The following is a 23,847-nucleotide window of genomic DNA, read 5'->3' on the forward strand; positions in this document are numbered from 1 at the left end:
GTAAGTGTTGACTGCAGGGACATATGTAACCAACATGTCATTTAGACCTTTCAGGTTATCATATAATGTGTGTGATTGGATTTGTTTCTGTCTTGAAGGCGTTCTTCACAAGACATCTTACTTTCTCTTTTAAGTGGTCCATTGCTTTCTAGACATGCTGCACAGCTGTCAACCTTGGATTTCTTTCCATTGGTCTCCTACTTATTTCACTGTGAGTTAAATTTTATAACATCTTTTTTCTTGAGTTCCTTTTTCAGTTTTTTAGAGTGTAGCCTCTCTGTTCCACTGTCTCTTCATCTATAAATTTGGGATAAAAATAACATCATAGGGTAAATGTGAAGATTCAAGGAGTTAAGTACACGCTAAGTGCTAAGAGGAGTACCTTGCAAGTATTTACTACTCTGCGATTTTTTCAGAAAGGGAAGTAAAACTCTCTGAGTCCTACAACTCTTAAAATATCTTTATTTTCCATCACCCCATTTGGTTAATAGTTTGGAATATACTTTTAGTTCAAAATAACTTTCACCTAAAAATTTGAATGTCTTGCTCCTTTGTCCTTCAGTGTTACATTCTATTGATAAATACCTGGGGATTTTTAGTTGAATCTTCATGAATGAAGGACTGTGTTGTGAGCAAAGGTAGTTGATGTGGTTTCCTTTGCAAATGTATTGGTCTGTAAAGCAGAACCACCCCGCTCTTGACCCAGAAAGCTGCCTGCAGGCTCTATGCACATGGACAGTTTTAGTGACAAATGTGCTTCCCCTGAGGTATTAGAGCAGAGAGCAGGCAGGCTTGGGACCTTCCACAACTGGCACTTTCCTCAAATTATCCCAATTCCTTGGAGTGAAAAAATATATCAATAAAATATAAGGGCGATTATATAGTTGTCTCACGGTGCAAACCCGTATATTAACTAAATTTTATTTTCTCTCATTGTTGAAGGGAGAAGGCACATTACAAGGGACTGACTTGTAATAAAGGATTAGGTACAGAATTTGTAGATTAGCATAAAGGTTTATAGACATGAAGCCCCATTGCAAGTCTCCATTCATGATTGCCTATAGTTTATCCATCTTTTTGCTGTCATTGAAGCCAAACACTTGCTATTGAAGCTTTCACATGCCCCCCTCCACTCATTCCCAGAAACATCACTTACCAGGTCCTCTTAGCTGAGTCAATGCAATAGTCTCTTCCTAGGGTGTCTCCATCTTTGGGGTCTCCTTAGTATCCTGATACTCCTATAACCTCTCTCAGTGTCAGCCATCCTCTCTGTGCTGATAAATCTCCCAGGTCTCTCTCTGAAGTTCCACTTGGGGGTTCCCACGGGTTTCTTACACCCGTGATTCCAAAGCTGAGGTGGGCATTTTTCCCATACTCTTCTTCCCAAGTTTCTATTTTGCTTTATGGTCCCCCGTCTAGCTGCCCAAGACTTAAAGCAGGAAACATCTTACACATGGGGCCCTTTCTTTCATCCACAGCTCATTAATTACATTATCCTGTCTTTCTTAGCCAGTTTGGGCTGCTATAACAAATATCACAGTTCTGGAGGCTGGAAGTCTGATATCAGGGTGCCAGCATGGTCAGGTGAAGGCCTTCTTCCTGTGTCCTCACATGGCAGAGAGAGAGATCATCTCTCTCATGTCTCTTCTTACAAGGGCACTAATTCCATCATGAGGGCTCCACTCTCATGGCCTAATCACCTCCCAATGGCCTCACCTCCTAATACCATCACACTAGAGATTAGGCTTCAACACATAAATTTTGGGAGGACGCAAACATTCAGTCCACAGCACTGTCTTGTAACCTCTGGCATCTCCCCCAGGATGTGATGTAATTTTCAATTTTCTATCTTGATGTGTATGTGTGTGTGGATGTGTCGGGGGGTTCATTTCAGAGGCCTTCACCTGATTTTCCCCACTGTGGTTTCTCTTACCTCCTATTCCAAGAAACCAACGTAGTAGTTCTTCCAATCTCCAAAGGTTGTTTGAATTCTATATTTGGGGGCTGGGGAAACGACCATGGTTGGGTCTGTGGACACAGGGGAGGCACTCTGAGCCAGACCCAGGCAGGTATTCCTTTATAACTGGCCCCACATGCCTTTGCTTTAACAGGGGGTTCAAGATCAGTGTCATCTCAGATCTTGTGCCCAACAGTACTCAAAGTGTCTGGGCATTCCCTGCCTTCCAGCGCGTGGTTACCTGTGTACGTGGCATGATCTCTTTGGGGAAAGAACCAGGGAAATCATTCACATATACACCTGCTGTGATGCTGCAGCTCCTTCTTCCTGGGGACTCACTTGTCCTTTAGTCAACGGGTTCTAGGCCTGAAAACTGGCTCAGGTCCAGATACCAGGTCCACAGCTGAGACTTGGATTTTTATTAGGGTAGTTCTTTCAGCCTCTTGATCATCTTTCCTTGAAAATTTTTTCTTTCTTTGAGTGTATAGATTGAGCCATACCCTTTTGGCCACCCATCCATCTCAACCCTAGTCATGCTGTATCCATCACTCTCTCTGCCTCAGGGCCCTCTGGCTTCCACTCCTGCCATGTGCCTCATTGTAATTGTGCCCCCCTTGCTGCTAATTAAATATCACACTAGCTTCTATTATTTCAAGATTCCATTAGGTAGTCAGTTCTGTAACAACAGGGTGGTCACTTCTGAGCATTTCAACAGTGTGCCTTTCAGCAATGCATTTCTTATCGGCTGACAAATGGAGTGTTTCCCAGCTCTCTTGATGAGCATGGCTGGTTGGTTTTGCAAACTCATGTGATGTATCTGCTCTGGAATGCCCACTTTCCTGACATTCTTCTTCCATTACTCCACAGTCTGGATGGCAGCTTGGAGTTTCTGCTTCCTTAGTATGGAGCACTGCTTTCTCCAAGTTACTAGGAACAATTCTAATAGCCTGTTAGCACTACTGGGGGCCTTGCTGGAATTGAACACTCTATTATGGGAGAGTACACCCACACGGATGAACATTTTTCCACACTTAGGCTCTGCCATCTCAATCTGCCCCGTATGTTCCTTGGTTCTTGTCAATGCCTTGTGAGCTTCTGCAGAGTCTTGCCTCCCAGAGAAGGCCAGCACTTTCCCCACTGGCTACTGCTGTGGTCTGTGGTTGGGAGGGCAAGTGGACTCGTTTTAAAAGACAGAAGTGGCGTTTATAATTGCCAAGACATGATAGAACCTAAGTGTCCACCGACAGAGGAGTAGGTAAAAAAGATGTGGTACATATATACAATAGAATACTACTCAGCCATAAAAAAGAGTGAAATAATGCCATTGGCAGCAACATGGATGGACACAGAGATTATCATACTAAGTGAAGTAATTCAGACAAAGACAAATATGATATTGCTTATATGTGGAATCTAAAAAATATTACAAATGAACTTATTTACAAAACAGAAACAGACTCATAGACATAGAAAACAAACTTATGGTTACCAAAGGGGAAAGGGGGGATGGGTAAATTAAGAGTATGGGATTAACAGATACAAACTACTATATGTAAAATAGGTAAACAACAAGGTCCCACTGTATAGCACAGGGAACTGTATTCAATATCTTATAATAACCTATAATGGGAAAGAATTGGAAAAAGAATATATATATTCAGTTATACATATATAACTGAATCATTTTGCTGTACACCCGAAACTAACGCAACATTGTAAATCAACTAAGCTTAAAAAAAAAAAAGAAGTGGCTAAGACTTGATAGCTAAAGATAGAGCAAAACAAGATTTGAAGCACCTGGTACATTAGCCTTTGTGTTTCATAGAACTTAATATTCTCTTAAGATTTTTTTTTTCAAACATACAACCAATCCTTTAATTCTCACCATCAAACTAATAAACAAAACCGCGCTATTCTCTACCACTTGCCTTAAGAAATACCTAGGAATAATTTATTGAGACAGGACACCTGGCACCCCACCAACTCCACTTCTGCCCTGTCCGGTCCCACCCACCATCCCCCCATCCCTTCCTTCCATATGTATTTATTGAATGCCCACCCCGAGCCAGGCACCATTATAGTTCTGCGATCACAGAGTTAGACGGTCTGCTTTGCCCTTCTCGGTGGCCTCATCAGTGTGGGAATGACTTCTGAGAATTGAGATTTCCAGGCGCTGTTCTGACAGATTCCCTCTCTGATGCGTCTTGATCTCTTATTGATATAGTGGATGGAAGAATATTTTATAGCAATTTAATCAACATTAATCATTATTTATGAAGCATGTTGAATACGCCAAGCATAAATGCACCAAATGTTTGACCTTAGATTCAGACACACTTTACTGAGTTTCAGCAATGGCTAGTGTGTTGGCTTGGTAAGGCGTCATAAGTTGAATTGTTACCAATTGCATTTATTTCCTCATATTAAAAAAACCTCATTAAGGAACACACAAACTTTAGAGTTATCCTTTACAAAGGAAATCACAGAGAAGCCTGCAGGCATGGTAGTTGTCTCTTTTTTTAAATGAAAACACCAGTGCATACAGCAATTAATCTTTTGTTTACTTGAAACTTTCACATGCAAATGTTTAATTTTCACATCCAAGCTCCCTGCTCTTTTGTGCATTGAATAGTTGTACCCTATTTCTAATTACTCAGCCTCATTGCAAATTTTGAACCCACTTTTCTTCTCCCCCTTTCCTTTTCTTTTAGGAAGTGCTCGTGAAAGCAGAATTCTTATTTTTGCTGGTCTGAACTCCCTATTTTGAGGGATGCTCTCTTTGGTCCCGGGCTCTCTCTTCTCTGTGTTTGAAAAACTATAGTGTAGATATAGTTTACTCGAGGTTCCCACTGGCGAAGATCTGCTTTTGGTAACCAATCCTTTCAAGCCAGAATTTTTTTAATAATAAAAAGAATTTATAAGAAGCCTCCCCTGGGAGCAGCTGTCAGGCCACACAGCTTGTAATTACAAGGGGATACCTGAAGCGTTCACGTCCCTTCATTTTCACATGTTTCCAGCTGATTTCATTTTAGTCATGTTGCTTTAAGTTTCGTCATTCCAGGAAATAGTCTTGCATTCATGTTCTTGGGAAAGTGATGGGATAAATAGGGTATGGGGTTGCCTGCCCCAAGCGTTTGGCCAATGGGAGGAAGGAATGGTGGCATCCTCATCTGTGAATTGTCAGGGTTTGGCACACACTCAGGGCTCTGTTGCCAACTGGAGAAATAAAAGAAAGAATGAGTAAAAGAATGAATGGGTGAAGAGTAGGTGTGCATTAAATGTTGTCTGTGTTAAAGCTGCAGTTATCATCATTCTCGATGGTGAAAAACTGAAAGCATTTCCTCTAAGATCAGGAACAAGACAAGGATGTCCACTCTCACCACTATTATTCAACACAGTTTTGGAAGTCCTAGCCATGGCAATCAGCGAAGAAAAAGAAATAAAAGGAATACAAATTGGAAAAGAAGTAAAACTGTCAGTGTTTGCAGATGACGTGATACTATACATTGAGAATCCTAAAAATGCCACCAGAAAACTACTAGAGCTAATCAATGAATTTGGTAAAGGTGCAGGATACAAAATTAATGCACAGAAATCTCTTGCATTCCTATACACTAATGATGAAAAATCTGAAAGAGAAATTAAGGAAACACTCCCATTTACCATTGCAACAAAAAGAATAAAATACCTAGGAATAAACCTACCTAGGGAGACAAAAGACCTGTATGCAGAAAACTATAAGACACTGATGAAAGAAATGAAAGATGATACCAACAGATGGAGAGATATACCATGTTCTTGGATTGGAAGAATCAATATTGTGAAAATGACTATACTACCCAAAGCAATCTACAGATTCAATGCAATCCCTATCAAATTACCAATGGCATTTTTTACAGAACTAGAACAAAAAATCTTAAAATTTGTACGGAAGCACAAAAGACCTCGAATAACCAAAGCAGTCTTGAGGGAAAAAAACAGAGCTGGAGGAATCAGACTCCCTGATTTCAGGCTATACTACAAAGCAACAGTAATCAAGACAATATGGTACTGGCACAAAAACGGAAACATAGATCAAAAATGGAACAAGATAGAAAGCCCAGATATAAACCCACGCACCTATGGCCAACTAATCTATGACAAAGGAGGCAAGGATATACAACGGAGAAAAGACAGTCTCTTCAATAAGTGGTGCTGGGAAAACTGGACAGCTACATGTAAAAGAATGAAATGAGAACACTCCCTAACACCATACACAAAAATAAACTCAAAATGGATTAGAGACCTAAATGTAAGACCAGACACTATAAAACTCTTAGCGGAAAACATAGGAAGAACACTCTTTGACATAAATCACAGCAAGATCTTTTTTGATCCACCTCCTAGAGTAATGGAAATAAAAACAAAACTAAACAAATGGGACCTAATGAAACTTAAAAGCTTTTGCACAGCAAAGGAAACCATAAACAAGACGAAAAGACAGCCCTCAGAATGGGAGAAAATATTTGCAAACAAGTCAACGGACAAAGGATTAATCTCCAAAATATATAAACAGCTCATGCAGCTCAATATTAAAGAAACAAACAACCCAATCCAAAAATGGGCAGAAGACCTCAATAGACATTTCTCCAAAGAAGACATACAGATGGCCACAAAGCACATGAAAAGCTGCTCAACATCACTAATTATTAGAGAAATACAAATCAAAACTACAATGAGGTATCACTCACACCGGTTAGAATGGGCATCATCAGAAAATCTACAAACAACAAATGCTGGAGAGGGTGTGGAGAAAAGGGAACCCTCTTGCACTGTTGGTGGGAATGTAAATTGATACAGCCACTATGGAGAACAGTATGGAGCTTCCTTAAAAAACTAAAAATAGAATTACCATACGATCCAGCAATCCCACTACTGGGCATATACCCAGAGAAAACCATAATTCAAAAAGACACATGCACCCCAATGTTCATTGCAGCACTATTTACAATAGCCAGGTCATGGAAGCAACCTAAATGCCCATCGACAGACGAATGGATAAAGAAGATGTGGTACATATATACAATGGAATATTACTCAGCCATAAAAAGGAACGAAATTGAGTGATTAGTTGAGACGAGGATGGATCTAGAGACTGTCATACAGAGTCAAGTAAGCCAGAAAGAGAAAAACAAATATCGTATATTAACGCATGTATGTGGAACCTAGAAAAATGGTACAGATGAACCAGTTTGCAGGGCAGAAGTTGAGACACAGATGTAGAGAACAAACGTATGGACACCAGGGGGGGAAAGCCACAGGGGGTGTGGGGATGGTGGTGTGATGAATTGGGCGATTGGGATTGACATGTATACACTGATGTGTATAAAATGGATGACTAATAAGAACCTGCTGTATAAAAAAATAAATAAAATTAAATTAAAAAATTAAAAAAACAAAAAGCTGCAGTTATATCTGGACAGCCTGTGGAGGCTTGTACTTTGTCCCTAGTACTTGGTTAGACTTTCATTCTTATTTAAATTTCCCATTTGGCTAGAATTTCATTCTTATTTAAATTTCCCTCCCTCCCTCCCTCCCTCCCTCCCTTCCTTCTTTCCTCTCTGTCTTCTCCTCTGGATCAGGATCTCAGTGTCTGTGGACCGTTAGCTCACACGTACTGAACCACGAACCTCGCAGCTCCATGGAGACTTCCTTCCCTCACTGACTGTGTCGAAACCTTTACCTTTATAAACACCCCAAAGAGAGCCAATTTATCCATTAGTGACAGTGACTGAGGCCCACTTTTGCGGGTCTATGAAATGTTTCAACATTTTTTTTTTGAATTAGAATTGAAACAGGAAGCTTTAGATTGAAGAAAATGTCTTAATATATAATATCCACATATTTACATTTTTATTAACACATAGCAAAATATAATTTTTCGTATTAGTTTATGGAGGAAAGGGCCCATGGAGGCAAAAATGCCAAGAGCCCATGAAGTCATAATGAGGCTCTGTCCCAAAAGCTTCGTATCCTTTGATACAGATCCTGGCTGGAGGTTACAGTTACCTGGGTAGGTTTTTTAAAAGCCCAGGCTCTACCCCATTCTTAGGGATTTTGAACTAATGTGTCTGTGGTGGGGCTTAGGCACTGGTTGTTTAAAAGACCCTCAGGTTATTTGAATGTGTGGTCAGGGCTGACACTGAACCATTAGATGCTTTCAAACTCTATCGTCTATAGCAGTTTCCTGGGGTGCTGAGTAGCCTGCGGATTCTGATTTAGTTGGCCTGGGGGAGGGGCTGAGACGCTGGGTTTCTAACCAGCTCCCAGATGATGGCGGGGCTGCCGGTTCACGGCCCACCCTCCCAGGAGGGGGTGGTGGGTCTAGAGCCCAGGGTCTGCTTTGGAGGCACACACCGCTCTCTGCCTGTGGGTTCTAGCTCCCTGATGATGAGAGTGGCTGTCCCTCACTGAGACCCACTGCTTGCTGGTCACCAGTGTGTTTTCGTGCTAATCCTAACGTAACAGCCATCTTATGGGGGAAGTGCTACTACCTCTCTTTCACAGATGAAAAAACTGAGGTTCAGAGAAGTTAAGACTGAGGCCAGGATCTCACGTGAGCTGGTGGTGCTGGGATTCGAATCAGATCTGAGAAGCGCCACGTCCATTGTCTTTCCCCAGCGCCATGGGTGGGCTCCCTTACGGAAAGCTGAACACCTGCCACGCAAGGGGTCATGGCATTCCCACCCATGGTTTTACATGAAATAGCCATAGTTTAAAAAGAATGAAAGATAAAAGTCAAAGAATGAAAATATAAAGTACTTAGTTAACTATATTATTTTTGATGTTGCCTAATTCCAGCTTCATTTGTACCCTACTGCTCAGTGAACCCCCCCAACATGGTTCTCACAGCATCATTCCCCGGCTCACATCCTGGCTAAACCTTCTGACCAATGGTCGAGGCCCTCTACAGTCTGGCTTTACCCACCTTACAAATGTCCCAGCATTCATTCATTCATTCATACAGCCGGTCATCCATTCACTCACGCCACAATCATTTATTGAACAGACGCTCCCAGGTAAGGCCTCTTCTGCGTGTTGGACCTCCTGTTTTATCGAGGGGCCAGTGATGTTTGGAAGAGCAGTAAGATAAAGACCTACGTAGCTTATAAATTAGCATAGTTTATTCTACATGAAATTTAATTTTCTCGCCATAACTTCAGCAGAATAACTAATCATATTGTGATAACTTAAGATTTCCACAAAAATTCATGTCCTATTACCAGTGAAGATCTAAGTGACTAAAATACAAATGCAATGTTTTCAAAGTCTACAAAATTTGAATACATTTTTGTTAAAGTATAAATTTAAAAAACTTAAAATTTAAGATATTAAAGTTATTTTTTACATAGGTTTTCCAAGAGTTGTGTTTCTTCCAAATTAGTTAAACTTACCTGTTCAAAGCAAAGTCTAGATTATAATTAATAATTTTGACAATTAACATCAACATTACTTTAATATAACTGAAATCTTTAATTGCTTTTTGAAGAATAAATTAAAATCTCATTATGGTTTTTAATAGAAATAAAAGTCTTCACAGTTCTAGCATTCGATATTCATTTGGTTGCCCAAGTAAGGAGCTGGTATCATGTTTTATGAATATTGTCTATTTCTACCTGTATACAAATAGAAGAGTATTATGAATCATTTAATATTACAGGGTGTTCCTCGGTCACCATGGACAAATGTTGCAAATACCACACTGGTTGCGCGTACCTCTGGGACCATGAGTTGAAACCTGGGGAGAAGCAAGAAAAGTACGGTTGGCAGTTCTGGGATCTATTGTAGGCAGGCCTTTGAGAGGAAGGGTAGAGAAAGAAGAGCCATCTGGCTTTTCTCTCCCCTCATTGTTTCCACTGCTCCATCTTTTCCTTCACCTCAAAGCAGTATCAGTACCCAGCCCTTAGACCTTCCTGGCCTTGGGGTATAGCCACCTTTTATCTCAAAGACATAGGGTCAAAGGCGTGGAGAAGCATGACCCTGGGGCTTGAATGGGTGTTACTGTGAGAACGGCTGTTTAAGGATGATGTGTTCATCTCCTATTGCTGCTGTAACAAATTATCCAACCTGGTTACCTACAACAACAGACACTGATTCTCTCTCAGTTCTGGAGGGCAGGAGTCTGGAATCCGTATCACCAGCTGAAGTCTGAGGGCCGCTCTCCCTCACGAGGCTCTGGGGGAGAATCTGTTTCTTGCCTCTTCCGGCTTCTGGTCACTGTTGGCGTTTCTTAGCTTCTGGACACATCACTCCAACCTCTGCCTCCGTGGTCACGTGGCTTCCTTGTCTTCCCCACGTGTCAAGTCTCACTCTGCCTCTCTCATAGCGACACTGTGATGGTATGTAAAGCTCACGCTGATAATGCAGGGTAACGTCCCCACTGCAAGATCCTTACCTTAATCACAGCTGTAAAATCCCGTATAAGGTAACAGGTTTGCAGGTTCTGGGGATGGGGCTGTGGATTTTGGGGGGCCACTTTTCAGGGGACCACAGATATTCTACACTGTGTCAGTGCTGAGTGTTGGGTCGTAAAGCACAGGACTAGGCAGGGCTTCTCTCCTCGCTTGCCCGTCCTGAGGGCAGTACCGGCTACCTAGGTGCCTATGGCTCAGTCCTGGGAGCAGAGCCTGGAGCGTAGTGAGAGCTATGTGAACATGAGCTCTTACACTTAGGGCCACATCATGTCAGCTGGTCTCCAGCTGTTGTGCAATGATCTTCGGGACAGGGCCTTTCCAGGTGTCCTTCTTTTAGGTGCATCCATCCCCTCTTGGGACCGCAGGTGACATGGTTCTTCTTCCTTGAACGTCTCTGGGTCTTTGGGAAGCTGGCAACCATCAAGGTTCAGGCACCGCTTCTGGGAGTCTCTGCGGGCACGTGGCCAGGAGAGCCATGAGGCTGCCAGGGCCACCTGCCCTGCCGCACCCCGACCCCAGGGCTCTGGGTCCCTGCTGCTCACTGGGACCCCACCAGGAGGGCTTCTGCAGGCAGCTGGAGTGTCTGCTTCTGGCTGTCTCTGTACTCTTGCGCCACCCCCATCCCCAATTCTCTTCTCTCCTGTCCAGGCTCAAACTACTTTTATTTCTACTCTACACTCTGATCTCTTCCATAAAGTTCAAACGTGTATTTTCATTTTCAGAATTTAAGAATTAGCTCTCTCTTTCCCTCTGCAATATTGCGGAAGCCATATTCTCACACTAAGGCCTTGGCTGTGTCCGCGTCTGGCTGCTTCAGTGGGGTAAGGATCATGAGAAATATCGGAGAAAGCCACTTTGGTTCAACAGGGGGCTTGATAGAGAGAAGCTGTACCCTCCTCCCACCGTGAGCTTGAGCTTGGCTTATGAGCCCACGTGGGCTGGCCTCTCCCCATGTGTCAGAGCTCTCTGGTCATGCTTCCCACACACTCTGCTCAAGCCAAACCAACGACAGCATCTTGAAGGTCATCTACTATTACCTGCAAGGCCCATCTTCTATCTACTTGCTTTTTCCCCACCAAAGAACCAGTTCTAGCTTCTTTGCTTCTGTAAAAGAAAAATTAATCCTACCTTCCTTTGAACCACCTCCGTGTGTGGCAGCATCAAGTCGGGAACGTAAGAGAAAAGATCCCTTGAGAAACGGAGAGCTGTCCTGTTTTTGTACCACTGGGGTCCCTGGTTCCCTGGTCTCCATTCTGTCGGCTGCAGCCGCTACCTTCCAACCTGGACAGTCCATTCCTCCCGGTGACTCTGTGTCATCCAAAGTGCAGGAGTTGCCACTGTCCACCACACCTGCTTTACAAAAGGTTGGCCATGGTGCCTGAGGAATGACCTTCCCTGTTCTCAACAGATGCCACACACCCCGATTTAACCAATTCCTATCAAATCCCCTACCTCACACCAGACATCGTGCTTGAAACGGAGATTCAAAGATGGTAAGACCAGGGCCCTGGCCCTCCGGGAGCTCCTGGTCTGGGGCAGTGTTTCTCAAACTCCAGAAATATAGTGACTCCTTTTAAAGGACCAAAAAACCCCTCGGTCACCGGGTGTTGTTTTGAACAAGTTCTGTTTGTATAAACACAGCTAGGAGTCGACCTTTATATGTTTATAGCTCCCACATTTCTGTAAAACAAAAACAGTTTTCCGGATTAGGTGTGAACCAAACTGAAATCCACTGAAGTTCAAGTGTGTGCGCTGATGCTTTGCTGACGCACATGGGCCCTGGTGCTGGCAGCTGGGTAGATCCTGGTTAGTTTGGCCGCATCGCTGCCCAGCTTGGGGTGACTCAGCCCTCCCACCGGAGGCCTCTGTTTGAACTGCTGTGAAACTTTCATTCATGCAGTGCTCGGTGATGTCATTCAACCTTTCACTCAGCCCGAGTTCACTACTTGCGTATCGTCGGCCCGCATCTGCGAAAGCAGAGCTCCACATTCCAACGCTGCCGTAAACACAGAGGCGGCAGAGCTTGGTTGTTAGGAGATTCGCCAGGTGACAAGGAGTACGGAAAGAGAAGCCTCTTCTTTTAAGGTGATGATCACAGTGAAAACAGAAAATGTTAACTTTTTCTAAGAAAAGACACAGACTGTTAAGAATATACCCTGGGATCTGAGTCTGGGAAATGTCAATCTAGCCACCATAGCTGGCATTTTCCAGGTCGTTCCCATTTCAAATGCTCTGCTTCCTTGTCTGTCTGTTTGCTACTCCAGCTTCTTTTGGTTTGAAGAAAGATGGCCCCAGACTTGAGTTCTGACCACCAGCCTTGAGTCACCTGTTTTGTGCCTTTGCTCACTCCTCCCTTCACCCTGGGAGGCTTCTGTCCCTTTATTCCTGTTGAAATTGTCTTCTCCTTCAAGGAGACCAGCTCAGATCGCACTTCCTCCAGGAAGCCCTCTCGGCCGTTGACTTGGTTCTTTTCCATCACGGCCCTGACCTTGAGCGGCCGCGTGTGATCTGCCCATCTCCTGCTCTGAATCCCGTCTTTGCCCCACTGGATGAGGCAGTGTCTGCACCCACCAGGTGCTCAGTGCGCCTTTGGGATTCAACTGGATTTGCGGGTCCCTCTTCTGCATCACGGATCAACCAGGGAACGAGTGAAACGCTGCTGTGGGAACAGGGATGGCTGCCCCTGTGTCCCTAGAATGAGTTTAATATAACTTTGCAACACTGACGTGCTGAGGAAGACCCAGGAAGAGTCCTGAAGAGGGGCAGACCTGGCACGGGCTGTGTGTCCGCACGTGTGCGTGTGTGTGTGTCAGGGCGAGCATCTTTAACCGTGTGCTGGAGGTCAGTGTACCTGCTGGTGGAGGTGAGGACAGTGAGACATTCTTCTCACCCAGGGAGGTGCCCCTTCTCAGGTCCCCCCCCCCAAATTCCTTCCCCATTTTTTTCTCCTCCTTCTTCCAGTGGGACTAGTGGTAAACAAAAGGGGCGGTGGGGCTCTCTAGAGGATCTTTCTCATTGGCCGTGTTTAAAATGAATCATATGAAATGATTTGCTGGGTGAACCCCTTTGCCGCCTCCTCTGATGTGTGACACCCTAATCACACCCTTGGGGAGTTGCCAGACACAGGGTGCTGCTGAGTGCCTCTTCTTCCCAAATGGTGCGATTTTATCTCAGACTATTCATAACACTCCATGGCGCTTTGTTTTTGTTTTTGGTTTTTTAACCGGTATAAATAAATCAATTATTTAAGGCAATCGCTTTGGTCATTACCAGCTGCCGGTTTGCGGTGGAGAATCTTAGCTGTTCTCGGAAGCCCCGTCCCCTCCCAGCACGCGGTGAAGCCCTGCCCTTCAGCGGGACACTTTATCGTCACGCGTCCTGCTGTGGCCAGCAGCTTTGAAATCAGTCACCAGGCGCCCCTCGGAGCCCAGAGCAGTGTGGGCGGCATGGAATTCCCGCAGGAGGCCCTTCATCTGAGAGCGCGGGCGCGGGCACAGCGTAGGCTGAGCAGGGGTCCCAGGGCACCCGTGACGCCTGCCATCCGCGCCCCCTTCAAAGGGGGTCCCCAGGGGAAGCCTCTCCTGCCTTCCTGGGAGTCCGGGCGGCGTGTCCTCTGAAACAACACTGACACTGGTAGGGCAAAACCAGTGGGATCTGTACAAATTAGCATTTATACCATATTAATGGAGTGCTAATTGCTCTTGCAATCTTTTTAAGACACATTCTTCTAGTCCTGTTTACACTGTCTGGTACCCAGTGCAATATATTCTAGCCTGTCCATTACTGTCAAAGTCATCATCAGCGTGTGCGTGGATAAGTAGCGTCTTTCACGGCAGCTCTCCACTACACACTTGACATCTTTTGGGGGAATAAGACTGTTCTAAGCCTGTTAGCGTTGTTTTAAAGTTACAGTGTCTCCCAAGGAGAGGGGCATCGGAAAGGGTGCCGCAGTGACATCCTTGTTTAGGCTTTGTGTGGACGGGATTAGCCAGCTGGCCCCGAGCAAGCGGCACCGGTGATCCCGGGAGGCTGGGAGCTGGCTAATGCCATCGGAGGTCCTCCTCCTTGCCCACCTCCTCTCTGCTTTCTGAGTGCAAGAAGCACTGAGCAGCTGGAGGGAGGGGGCCACATTGGGGCTTGAGGCAGACGTAGGAATAGGTACCCTGTGTATACATAGCAAAGGCTCCTCCCATGTTTCAAACCAGCCAGAACAAGTGAACAGAAGCTCTGATATCAGAAAACCATGACTATAGATAGCCCGTCATCCCCCAGGCTGTTTGTGCCCCAACGTCAACCCTCACGGGGCTGAAGGCTGCCCCGGCCACAGTAGTGGGTCTGGGGACATGGGAACCACGGCCTGCTAGAAACCACTGCTTCAGAAACCACAGAATCTAACACACAACAGCCTGTCTTTGTTTAAATGTTTGGATATTTTGTTCATGACGGATTTTGGCGTTAATTTTTATTTTTAAAGCTATTGCCTTAAAAATCATGTATCTTGATGACCGAGATTCCGGCTCCTTTTTCCATGGTACCTCACTTGCTGTACCCTAATCCTGGCCCTGAGTTGAAAAGGCCATTGATTCGGTAGCAGAGGTGACAGCCCTGGCGTAGACGGAGTATTGCCAGAGGAGTTGGGGATTCTGGGTCTTTCTTGGACTTCTCATCTTCTTATACGTTTGGGGAAAATCCGAACATTTTTGTTATCTTTGACAATGAGGGCCGGGTCGTTCAGCTACGTTTTTATAGAGGGTTTTTATAGAGGTAGCTGCTTCAAATCTCCTTAGATATAGGTGGGGTAATTATGAATAATAAAAATCATTCTCCAGATAAAATTAGAGTCATCTGAACACGTGTAATGTTGAAGATGAACTTTGGATTTGGGTCGTGTTTGGGTTTTAGTTGGCTCTTTCCCTTTTTAGCTGAGTGATCTTAGACTTTGATTCAAGATCTTTGAGCCTGTTTTCTTATTGGTAAATGAAAATAATGCCTATGTTTAGGGTTGTTATAAGGATTCAGTAAAACAATCTGGGCAAAGAATCTGGCATACCTTAGACTCAATAAATTTCTAGTTTCCCTCTTCAGCTGAAAAAAAGACCTGTGTTTACAAATGAATTCTGAATTCATGCCCAGCAAATGGTCATTTGGTCTTTTATTTATTCAGTCACACAGCTAGTAGACTCTAGTTGCTGAAGGTCACTGCGCTTCCTGAGGCCCCAGAGCCCCAGGATCCCGATGTGGTTTCAAGCTACAGCAGGACCTCTGCACCCCGCCTCCCCCAGTCATTCCCGGCAGAATTGAGGGCTCCTTAGGGATGCGGGGTGGTCCCTGCTCTTTTCCCTGCAGCATCTCCCTTCTTTCCTCCTTTCCTGCCCCAGCTCCTTGGGGAGACCTTTGCATGTCACAGAGCTTCTTCCGGGCTTCATGATGCCTCTCTGGGGCAGCCCATTGCTGTAGGGGGAGGGGCACACCAGTGAGGGGGCCCCGTCACCGTGTGGGGTGGTCCTCGGTATGTCCAAGTCACTCTGTGCTCTTGGCAGGCGTCGGGGGAAGCTGCTTTCCAGGTTCGGGGCTGTGGTCTTGCTGTTTACTCTAAAACCGAACCCCGTGTCGTAGGACTCCCTTAGCGGCAGATACGACAGGCTCGTGGTCCCAATCCCCAGGTGCGATCCCCTTGATATTTGCTACCTCTCAGCTGGGGGCGGCCACCGGGTATAGTGCCAGCCAAAGGGCTGAGAGGAAGCAGAGTTTGCTTAGAGTTCCTGAAAACTTGTGCTGCAGGGTGACTTCCTTTTTCTTTCTGATGGAACACACAGACACGGTGGGTGGGACAGTTCTCACCAAACGCAGCCCATGACCGGGTGGCCACGGCAGTCTCAGAATGCGGCCACTGAACCAGAAAAGTGAGCCCCTGATTTGTTTAAGCCACTGCGGTCAGGGTTGCTGTCACTTTCAGCCAAAAGCCTTCCTCTCTGGTACACCACCGACTCCTGCAATCCAGGGAGCACCCGAGGACTTCTGGAGGATGAACACGAGGCCAGGCCCGTCTAGTGCTTTGGACGGTCACCCCTGTGATCTGAGACAGCCGGGCTCCCGGCCTTCTCTAGACTTCGGGTGAGTCAGCCTGCTTTCTGATGCACACGGAGCCCCGGAAAGTCCACCTCACCTCTTAGCCGGCCCTGCCCGGATGTGTCAGTTACGGCCACAGACTTCGCTGGTGCTCCAGCTGGGCCCCCTGTTTCTGGAACTGCATTGTGACCTCTTGACTGGGAAAAGACACGGTTTCCGCAGAGTAAATACCTGAAAAGGGGGGTGAGGTAGGCTTTGTGGACACCACCGTTCAACGCAAAAATATGACCTTGTTCTAAGAAATTCTTAAAAACCTACTCTTATCCACTTAAAGTTTGTTGATGAGATGACGAACGGTAACTTCTGTGAAACTGGAGGGAAAAGGCATTGCAGAGACGGAATAAGTCATGAACTGTGATTTTCAAGGAAGGTGCCTTCCAAATGGATTAAGCATGTCAGAGGGAGGGGGTCACATCCTGTCTACTTTGCCATCACGCTGGGAGGCTATGATGCAGATGTGGGGGTCCTCGGGCTGCTCCTTCAGTGCCCCTCCCTGTTTGATCCTATGGCACCGCCTGGCCCTGGGGTCCCTCTGGCCTCCTTTGCTCCTCCTTCTGGCTGGGTCCTGCCCATCACCAACTGTTGGCAACTGAGCCGATCACTAACGTTGCCCCCAGGTGAACACACAGCTGACACAAACTCAGTTTCCCGGTCATCACTATAAGTTCTAACTCAAAGGCATGAATAGCATTGCAGGCACCAGGACAGACTTGATGGGGCTGGGGGGCTGATGGGCAGTGTCGAGTGGTGGAAGAAGGACATGTTTATCGGACAGCACAATGCATAACCCCCTTCCAAAGTTCTGGTTATATATAAGGGTGACATATGTTTATCTAGAATAGCTCCTGATGAATCTGCTTTTTAAAAAGCTCCGGACAAAAACAATCTTCTGTAGGTTGTGCAACTGTGGGAGGCTAATTTTACAGCGAGCCATAAATTGATAGACAGGAGGCATCACAACCATGGGGTAGAAGATGATCCGTTCAGAGACTGAGGTTGGCAGCTAACAGGAGATGACTTGCGTAGCCGAGGGGCTGAGGGTACTCGGGTCGGATACCAGGAAAACAAGCTGGGGGAGGGATTCCAGCCAGAGGTCCTGTGGCTTAGTCCAGGGCCCCAGTTGAGCTTGGGAGAGAAGAGGCCCTGGAAGCCGACCCAGCTGCACTCTCTAGGGGAGAGCCTTGTTGAAGGGACTCTGGGGAAGGGGGTGCTTCCCGAGTGGAGGCCGAGGCAATTATACAGCTCAGGCACAAAGGACCATGCCGCCCATGACCTCCAGAGAGCTCAGACAAAAACAGAAACAAACCAACAAACCAAAACACCTCCAACACTTCACTGCTCTAGGAAAAGGGGCAGAACAAGAGGAAGAGCCCAATCTATGGATTTTTTAATTTCATCTTTACCCCTGTGGTTTGCCTGCCTTTGTTACTTAAACTCAACATCGAGACTTGAGCGATCACACCATCGGGGGTGGGGTGTTTTCACTCTGCTTGTCTCCACATGAAGCCCAACGCTTTGTACATGCGGCGCCCAGGGGTGTTTGCTGATTGAATGGGAAAGCTCACCTCGGCAGGCAGGCTGGACTGAGAGGGCTTGGGTTCAGGAGAGGAGAGCCCCTACTCCTCTCTCCTGCTGCTGGAGGCACTGGCTTCTGGTTTGGGAAATTTCCTGCTTTGGAGTCTTTCTGTCCCCGTAGACTCCACCCTCCTGAGACAAACGGGAGAGAGACAAGGGATTTCACTTTCTGGGCCCCACATGTGCCTCTGGGGCTACTGGCCCTAATCCACGATTATAGCAACAGAAGAGAGATGATTGGGGCACATTTTCTCATCGTTTTTCAGGAACTGTCTTCTTTGGGAACATTTGGACACCATTCCGAGTGTGATCTTGAATAAACGTGAATTTTTACTTGATTTACTTTTTAAAATGGGCCCCATTCGTAGAGCTCACTTGTAAACTGAAATTAACCATTCCCTGCCTGTGGCCTCCACCGTACAAGCTTCCATCACGGCATCAATACGCCGGATTCACTTTGCTGTCCTTTTCATGCCCCCTCCTCCCCCCATAAGATGGGGACATCTTTTTGGCATCTACACCTTTCCCAGCACCTGGCACACACGTCAACTCTCATAGCCATTTTGCTGAAAATGATTCCAATGCTGAAGATTCCTTTAAAGTGTATCTTTCATATATGGTGGGAAATAGACGCTTCAATTATCTAGCTATTTCAAACCAAGAAATTCACCTTGACGTCAACTGTCTCTGTGCATAGGGCAAAATGTATTTTTGACCTGAAGCATATAGATAACTACCCTCTGCTTCCATGTTGCCCAAATAAACATATGTCATTGGTCTTTCCAGGTACAATGTAGCCTGTGGGTGATACTGTGTGAAGCACTCACAAAATTAGATGCACATATAATTATAATTCAACAGTTCACTTTGGCTGTCCCCTCCTCCGTGTGTTTGCATGTGTGTGCGTGCCTGTGTGTGCACTGTGTGCAGACTGACAGCTGGCATGCTCATGGCATGACATGTATTGTATTATGTGGCAGCTCTCTGCCAGGCTAGTCCCCGAGCCTCTTGCTTCTCTGGGTTGCAGATGCTGTAAGAAGTAAGATGACGTACAGAGGGTTACAAAATCCTGGAAGCCTGATACGGAAAGAGAAAAGAGAAGACCACATTTTTGTTTAGCAGTGTCTTGTAGTAATTAAAATATTGTTAACTTGATAGAAAGTTGGGTCAGAGTGTAAATTTAACAGCATTATTAAACCAATTGGCACTTAGTGACTGCCTTCTCTGATGGGTGCAAAGATGAATCAGGAATGGTATCTGCTCCCAAAAAGCTGATAGTCAATGAAAGAAAAAAAATACAGATAGATACAGATATATAGAGACAGGTAAACAGAGAGTCGATAGATACAGTGTACAATTTAACTGAGTGTTTATTGTGTGCCAGGCTCTGATGCCTTGATCATAGCATCACAATGAATCTTCATGACCCCCTGTGCGGTAGGTAATATTACTGTTACTCTTTTATATCTAAGTAACTGAGGAACAGAAAGGTGACAAAACGTGTGAAGGCGCACATAGCTAGTAAGCAGGAAAGCCAGAATCCAAGCCAGATTCGATGACCATGAAGTCAGTGGTTCCCCCAGGTGCCAGGTGGACACCGTGTCATTTGCACTTCTGCCTTTAGCTCGCTCAGGACAGGGAAGTGGGGGAGGGCAGACGGGCCCCTTCTCCCTGGCGGCAGCACCAGGGACAGGTCCTGGCCCATGGGGACAGAGCCAGGCACGGACTGCCCGAGTTCCCCAGTCTAGTTATGGAACGTGACCATGTGTTGGCGGGACAAGGGGTTTTAGAGGACATTTTAAAAATTGAAGTGCCGGTTAGAATCAAGTTTAATCAGAATCGCGAAAGTTAGAACCTGGTCAAGGTTAAGGGGCGGTTCAAACTTCGGAAGCAACCACATGAAGTTATGAAAGGTTAAAGACTGATCCGTTTTCAATTAAAATAACATTTTGGAGTCAGGGTACAGGTTCTTTGACAACGATGTATCAGGTAGGGTAACAATAGAAAAACTGAGGTCACAAAGTAATTAAGTCCAGCTGACTGCTTGTTTCAGATAAGTGGAAACACTAAAATATATATGAAAAGAAGGCAGCTAGAAATCCTTTCCTTATGTAGTCACGCATTGTTTGCATTCATGGGCTAAATAATCCATGCTGTTTTTAAGAGAGTCTTGACGTAAGCCCACCTTGAGAATATCAGGACTTTGTTCCGCTGCTTGGTTTATTGATGGTATTGGATTTCCTCTTTCCAGAAGATAAGCTCATTGCTATGAACAGGTAGTGTCACATAAGAGATGTTGTTGCCACGAGGTGATTACAGATGCTTGAAGACGAGGTGGCAGTTGAAAGAGGCCAACTGAATATGGGGCCCAGCCCGGCACGATGTGAAGATGCCTGAGAAATTGCAGATATGGGTCACAGAAACCGGAAGCTTCCTTGTCCACTCAGCTGAGGGACTTTCCATTCTGGGGGAGTAACGGCACCTTTTCAACCTCCTGGTAAAGCTGACATTAAAAAATGATGTCTACACTCCAGCAGGGCTGTAAAAACGGACGCAGGAGGACTGCTGGGCAAAAATGTGGCAGCCCTGATTTACTATTTAATTTCTGAGAGCCGGGAAATTTCCATAAAGAGGAATGTACAGGAAAAAGTGCTTTCATTCATTCATTCATTCACTTATTCACTGAAGCACTATTGAGAGTTGAATTTGTGCCTAGTTCCTGGCAAGACGCTGGTAACTCCCAGAGACACAGGCTTGGTCCACTGCTAGCTGTGGAGAAAGATGGTGAGGCACATGGGGACGTGCACAGGGCAGTGCAAATGGCAGGCACCCTGACGTGGTCATTAGAATGAAAGGGCCAGGGTCCCCAGAGGGGCCCATGGAGGAGTCGTTGAGCTGAGTTTTGCAGACCACGCAGGTGACTGAAAGTGGTGTGGAAGGGCTCTCCCAGCACATGCAATGTCCCTGATTCGTGTATATTCCTCTCAGTCTCTTGCCTTGCTAAGGTTTTCTGTTTTGCTTGGGCTTAGGATCACAGAATTTGGGATCCAGTTATTCTCTGGTCTTGCCTCCCCAATTAGATTCACTTCCTCTGTAGGGCACAGGGCATGAGATTGGGCACAAAGACAGTGCTAAGTTGGGGAGCAACTGGAAATGTGTGGATCTTCACTTCTAACTATGAAAAGCAGCTCCATCAATACCACCTTCTGCCGGGAGACTAGCATCAAACACTGTAAAATACAGTTGTTAGTGTTTACTAGGCACAGGACTCTTTTTGTTTCAGATTAAACGAGATGGCATTCATTTGCAATAATTCAGGAAGCAAGCAGTCAGAATTTTAGACTGTTTGAAAGAGTTACAGTGGCACAGCTAAGACAGAAACGTTGCCTTTCAGAGTCTTCAGGGAGCTGCAATACTGAATATTTAACTATGACTTATTTCCTGTAACAATTATTTTGTGAGTGAGTGCTTCCGATGTGCTGAAACAATGTCTTCCCTGATGCATTTTGACACTTTCCCCCCAAATACTGCTTATAAATTTAAATTGCTGTGTGAAAGAAGAAGAGGATTGCTGGGCAAAGTTAAACCTCAGCCCAGCATGAATGATTTCAAATCAGAGAATTCTGGGTTAATGAAATTTTACCTTGGGTCACAGTAATAGGTTTTGCTCTGTCAAAATGTGAAACATGCTTGGGGAAGGGGGCGTGGTGGAGGCAACATTTTGGAGGATTGATGGGGCCAATGGAAAACAGTTCAGGGAAGTTCTATTTCTTTCCCAGGGTCCATGCAAAGGACATGCGTTACACAGGGGAGCTTGGGGGAGCTGAGCTCTCAGCCACCTGCTTTTTGCATGGTGTCTGCAGCTAAGGAGCGGCAGAGTCAGAGCGTGGTCTCAGGGAAACGCAGGACTTTCTCAAGACCCGTCAGCAGGTGTGCTGAGCCCAGAAGGGGGACTGGCTCACTCTATGCTACACGCACCGTGCAGGCTCTCTGGAAGCCAGCTGTCCTGCTCACGGCCTGGCAGTGACCGTGCCCAGCTCTCCTTCCCTCCCATGAACATCTCCACAATACTTTCCTCATTAAGCACGTTAGGCTCCGCCCCCAGCATCTTCGTCATGAGATAACGGGACTAAGCGACAGGTGTGAGATGCTGGGGACCCCTCTCTCCTTTAGATTTGCATGAAGTATGGCTCAAGACGACTCAGGTCTATTTTTTTTTTTTTTTTTTTCCTTTGATGAAAGGATTCAAGATCCAGGAGTAAGAAATGTACTAGCTAATAGAAGAAAATGTTGCAAGACAATCCCCTTCCATTTTTAAAGCTCGTGGTCACCTTGATTTCAGATTTTTAGGCTGCTTTTATTTTGGGGTGGGGCTGGGCTGGAAGAAAGCTTGTCTCAAATTACCTGACCTTGAAGAAACAGACAAGGGCAGCGCCGTGGAATCAGTCTGTCGGTTCTGAAGTTCTGCAGGAAGCTTTGAAGTCACCAGCACGCATTGTCTGTATCTGATCGTCACCTCTTTTTCAACATCACCTGATTGGAATACAGATTATTTTTGCCATGCAGAAACACTTGGACATGGGAGGCAAGGCTTCACTTTCACTTTTATGGCTCATTTTTAAAGGGGAGAAATGCTGATGAGCACCAGCTGACGGTTACCTTGGGATCATCTTGTTGCATCTCTAACCAGCTTGTGCACCTCTTGCTAAACACTTTCCTGTTTGCAGAAGCCCGCTGGTGTGGCGAAAGAATTTCACAAGAGCCCTGGCCCATTTCTCTTATAGTTCTTCCCATATTTTATCGTCTGCTTCTGCTGATAAGAAATGCCTGTGTAATTTGGGTTAAACCACATCAGGGAAGAGTCAAAGCACTAAGTCCAGAGAGACCTTCTTTTTAAAAAAGTACATTTTGGCTTTTATAATCTAGGTACACTTTGTCTTCCACCTGAGGGTTTATTTCACAGAGACACCACTCAGAGCCCTGGGGACCATGCTTGCTCATTTGCCTGGGCAGGACCCGTTAGCACCTTCTCTGTTTGCTCTCAAAAATGTCCTGCTTTGGACAATGTGTATATAATACAGGCACCACACTCAGAGTGTACGCCCTGGTGCATCTCTGGCTCACGGAGATTCTGAAACACTCCAGGTTTCTCCTGGTTTCTACAGCGCTCTTACTCTGCATTTTCAAAGATGCAGCTTTACAGCTGGTCCCGTGTGGGGAAACAATCCCTTTTATTTCAGAGTTCTTCATGGCATAGTGACCAGTTATTTTGCTGACCCCTGGCTCCTTTAGAAAAACAAACAAAAATTGTCAAAATGTACCTGATGCTTTTGGACCAGTTTTCAAGTGCAAACTTAGAGTAGGGAAATGTGCTTCCACGATTTCTCAAGCCCTTGAATGCCTATGCGGTGGGGATAAAAGCCATCTTTCCAGCAACATTCACGGGGGTTGGGGTGTGTGTGGACAGCCGGCTAGACCAGCGGCTGCGTGGTGTGCTTCCCTCCCCAGGAGTGGTGCTGTGTGGCCACCATGCTCTAACGGAGCTTGTTATCCTAGCCTGCCTTCTGTTGCAGTTTTATAATGTAATTTCCCCAGATTCCTTAAGGAATGTTTCATCACAAAGGCTTGCTCTTGCAATGCCCCGGGGGAGTTGCTCTGTCTCTATTTTCCCCTGCTCTTTTTATTGCCCCAGCTTAATGAACTTTTCTTGGCTGTTTCATCTGTCAGTGTTTA

This window comes from Balaenoptera ricei, chromosome 13 (assembly GCF_028023285.1).
Source record: "Balaenoptera ricei isolate mBalRic1 chromosome 13, mBalRic1.hap2, whole genome shotgun sequence".
In the NCBI taxonomy this organism is placed as follows: Eukaryota; Metazoa; Chordata; class Mammalia; order Artiodactyla; family Balaenopteridae; genus Balaenoptera; species Balaenoptera ricei.